Source organism: Mustela lutreola, chromosome 17, assembly GCF_030435805.1.
Source record: "Mustela lutreola isolate mMusLut2 chromosome 17, mMusLut2.pri, whole genome shotgun sequence".
NCBI lineage: Eukaryota > Metazoa > Chordata > Mammalia > Carnivora > Mustelidae > Mustela > Mustela lutreola.
In genome coordinates, this window is record NC_081306.1 from 25,018,935 (window position 1) to 25,023,632 (window position 4,698).

Sequence of the window (4,698 nt, forward strand, 5' to 3'; positions counted from 1 at the left end):
TACCATCTCCCAGTGTAGGCATCGCTTGGCCTTTTACTCTGGCGCTCAGGCGGATTGTCGGACTAGGCCAGTGCTTTCCCCACACGAAAGGAGAGGTGACAGGATCCATGCACACCGCTCGTGCACTGAATAGGGAGCTTTGGGGGACTGTCCCCACTCCTTACCCTTAAACCGCGTGCCTCCTCCAAGCTTCCACATCCTGGAGGAAGACGGCATCTAACTCCCCATTATTTCAGGGAGCTGTTTCTGCGAGTTCAGCATAGGCCCCTGGTGGCTAGCGCATGTCTGCCCCAGGAACAGGTGGTCAAGGAGCTGCTGTCTCCTTGGGCCCAGAGGTTCAGGACAGGCATGCTTTCTGCCCAGACCCCGTCCTAAGAGTTAGTATGAGCCCTGCCCTACTCATCCCCTTCTCCTTAGCAACCAGGCTTCTGTCTCTCTGCATAGGGAGCGGGTGATAATTGTATTGCCGGCTCTCCTGCTTCGCAAGCGTTTCCAGACCAGAAGGTTAATGGCTCCTCTTCTCCCCGGACAGCGTGCTGCACCTTCCACAGACATGCTCCTGGGTCCACAGTGAAAAAAGTGTCCCTTTCCTTAAGGCTCTTTCCACAGGCGCAACCGGCGTCTCTCTCAGGCAGAGGGGATGCCCAAACATAGAGGATTTCGCTTCATAAGGGTTTATTACACCGTGCTGAGGAGACCAGCTCAGGCAACAGGAGTATCCCTCAGACTGGACTCTGATTTCCCAAAGATTGCTGTGAATTCCCAGAGGGGATGCCAGGGCAAAGAGGCTTTCGCTCTATGCGGGTTTCACCCATCGAGCTGCGAATATTAGTCTAAGGCAAGCAGCAACAGCAGCCCACAGAAACGACTCTGATTTCCCAGCGACTGCTATGCTTTCACAGAGGTTTTCAGCTTGGCACGAACCGCACCTTGCTGCTGCTTCCTTACAAAGGCATTGGGTGTTCACTCTGGGCGGCAGGGAAAAAGTGCCACGGGAGAGCTGGTGCCTCTTGGGATTTGCTTTCCCGGGCTCGGAGTTGACGCCCGGGATTCACCTTGCTGTGCTGAACTAAGCAGACACAGTCACAACCCTGCAGCAGCTTGCTTGGCCTAGCATGGCAGTCTATGCCTATTACCATCTCCTGGGGTAGGTGAGGCTTTGCTTTTTGCTGTGGCTCTCAGGCAGACTCGGCTCGGCCAGTGTCTTCCCCACAGGAGAGACGAGGCGACAGGATCCCTGCACACGGCCCGTGCACAGATTATGGAGCTTTTGGGGACTGTGCCCACTCTTTCCCCTTAAACCCCGTGCCTCCTCCAAGCTTCCACATCCTAGAGGAACGGCATCTGACTCCCTGTTCTGTCAGGGAGCTGTTTCTGCGAGTTCAGCGTAGGCGCCTGGTGGCTAGCGCATGTCTGCCCCAGGGACAGGTGGCCATGGTGCCGCTGTCTCCTTAGGCCCAGAGGTTCAGGACAGGCATGCTTTCTGCCCAGACTCCTTCCTAAGAGTGGAGCACGCGCCCTGCCCTACTCATCCCCTCCTGTCTCCTTAGCAGCCAGGCTTCTGTCTCTCTGCATTTTGAGCGGGTGACAGTTGTATTGCCACCGGCCGCTGTGCCTGCCACGGCCGGCTCTCCTGCTTCGCAACCGTTTCCAGACCAGAAGGCCACCGGCTCCTGCTCTTTTCCCCCGGCAGCGTGCTGCACCTTCCACAGACATGCTCCTGGGGACCGCAGTGAAAAACGTGTCCCTTTCCTTAAGGCTCTTTCCACAGGCACAACCGCGCTTCTCTCTCAGGCAGAGGGGATGCCCAGGCAAAGAGGCTTTCGCCGTATGTGGGTTTCTCCCACCGCGAGACTGGGCTCAAGCAAGCAGCATCAGCCCACAGAACGTTTCTCAGCGAATGATGTGCTTTCGCAGAGGCTTTGGCTTGGAGCGAACAGCACTTCGCTGCTGCTTCCTCATCAAGGCTTCAGTCGCGTCAGGGAAGAAGAGCTGCGGGAGAGCTGGTGCCCCTTGTGCCTTGCTTTCCCGGGGTCCATGTTCGTGTCCTCGGTTCACCCTCCAGGCCGAAATAAGCAGATACAGCCACAACCCTGCAGTAGCCTTCATAGCCTAGGATGGCACTCTATGCACACTACCATCTCCCAGTGTAGGCATCGCTTGGCCTTTTACTCTGGCGCTCAGGCGGATTGTCGGACTAGGCCAGTGCTTTCCCCACACAAAAGGAGAGGTGACAGGATCCATGCACACCGCTCGTGCACTGAATAGGGAGCTTTGGGGGACTGTCCCCACTCCTTACCCTTAAACCGCGTGCCTCCTCCAAGCTTCCACATCCTGGAGGAAGACGGCATCTAACTCCCCATTATTTCAGGGAGCTGTTTCTGCGAGTTCAGCATAGGCCCCTGGTGGCTAGCGCATGTCTGCCCCAGGAACAGGTGGTCAAGGAGCTGCTGTCTCCTTGGGCCCAGAGGTTCAGGACAGGCATGCTTTCTGCCCAGACCCCGTCCTAAGAGTTAGTATGAGCCCTGCCCTACTCATCCCCTTCTCCTTAGCAACCAGGCTTCTGTCTCTCTGCATAGGGAGCGGGTGATAATTGTATTGCCGGCTCTCCTGCTTCGCAAGCGTTTCCAGACCAGAAGGTTAATGGCTCCTCTTCTCCCCGGACAGCGTGCTGCACCTTCCACAGACATGCTCCTGGGTCCACAGTGAAAAACGTGTCCCTTTCCTTAAGGCTCTTTCCACAGGCGCAACCGGCGTCTCTCTCAGGCAGAGGGGATGCCCAAACATAGAGGATTTCGCTTCATAAGGGTTTATTACACCGTGCTGAGGAGACCAGCTCAGGCAACAGGAGTATCCCTCAGACTGGACTCTGATTTCCCAAAGATTGCTGTGAATTCCCAGAGGGGATGCCAGGGCAAAGAGGCTTTCGCTCTATGCGGGTTTCACCCATCGAGCTGCGAATATTAGTCTAAGGCAAGCAGCAACAGCAGCCCACAGAAACGACTCTGATTTCCCAGCGACTGCTATGCTTTCGCAGAGGTTTTCAGCTTGGCACGAACCGCACCTTGCTGCTGCTTCCTTACAAAGGCATTGGGTGTTCACTCTGGGCGGCAGGGAAAAAGTGCCACGGGAGAGCTGGTGCCTCTTGGGATTTGCTTTCCCGGGCTCGGAGTTGACGCCCGGGATTCACCTTGCTGTGCTGAACTAAGCAGACACAGTCACAACCCTGCAGCAGCTTGCTTGGCCTAGCATGGCAGTCTATGCCTCTTACCATCTCCTGGGGTAGGTGAGGCTTTGCTTTTTGCGGTTGCTCTCAGGCAGACTCGGCTCGGCCAGTGTCTTCCCCACAGGAGAGACGAGGCGACAGGATCCCTGCACACGGCCCGTGCACAGATTATGGAGCTTTTGGGGACTGTGCCCACTCTTTCCCCTTAAACCCCGTGCCTCCTCCAAGCTTCCACATCCTAGAGGAACGGCATCTGACTCCCTGTTCTGTCAGGGAGCTGTTTCTGCGAGTTCAGCGTAGGCGCCTGGTGGCTAGCGCATGTCTGCCCCAGGGACAGGTGGCCATGGTGCCGCTGTCTCCTTAGGCCCAGAGGTTCAGGACAGGCATGCTTTCTGCCCAGACTCCTTCCTAAGAGTGGAGCACGCGCCCTGCCCTACTCATCCCCTCCTGTCTCCTTAGCAGCCAGGCTTCTGTCTCTCTGCATTTTGAGCGGGTGACAGTTGTATTGCCACCGGCCGCTGTGCCTGCCACGGCCGGCTCTCCTGCTTCGCAACCGTTTCCAGACCAGAAGGCCACCGGCTCCTGCTCTTTTCCCCCGGCAGCGTGCTGCACCTTCCACAGACATGCTCCTGGGGACCGCAGTGAAAAACGTGTCCCTTTCCTTAAGGCTCTTTCCACAGGCACAACCGCGCTTCTCTCTCAGGCAGAGGGGATGCCCAGGCAAAGAGGCTTTCGCCGTATGTGGGTTTCTCCCACCGCGAGACTGGGCTCAAGCAAGCAGCATCAGCCCACAGAACGTTTCTCAGCGAATGATGTGCTTTCGCAGAGGCTTTGGCTTGGAGCGAACAGCACTTCGCTGCTGCTTCCTCATCAAGGCTTCAGTCGCGTCAGGGAAGAAGAGCTGCGGGAGAGCTGGTGCCCCTTGTGCCTTGCTTTCCCGGGGTCCATGTTCGTGTCCTCGGTTCACCCTCCAGGCCGAAATAAGCAGATACAGCCACAACCCTGCAGTAGCCTTCATAGCCTAGGATGGCACTCTATGCACACTACCATCTCCCAGTGTAGGCATCGCTTGGCCTTTTACTCTGGCGCTCAGGCGGATTGTCGGACTAGGCCAGTGCTTTCCCCACACGAAAGGAGAGGTGACAGGATCCATGCCCACCGCTCGTGCACTGAATAGGGAGCTTTGGGGGACTGTCCCCACTCCTTACCCTTAAACCGCGTGCCTCCTCCAAGCTTCCACATCCTGGAGGAAGACGGCATCTAACTCCCCATTATTTCAGGGAGCTGTTTCTGCGAGTTCAGCGTAGGCCCCTGGTGGCTAGCGCATGTCTGCCCCAGGAACAGGTGGTCAAGGAGCTGCTGTCTCCTTGGGCCCAGAGGTTCAGGACAGGCAAGCTTTCTGCCCAGACCCCGTCCTAAGAGTTAGTATGAGCCCTGCCCTACTCATCCCCTTCTCCTTAGCAACCAGGCTT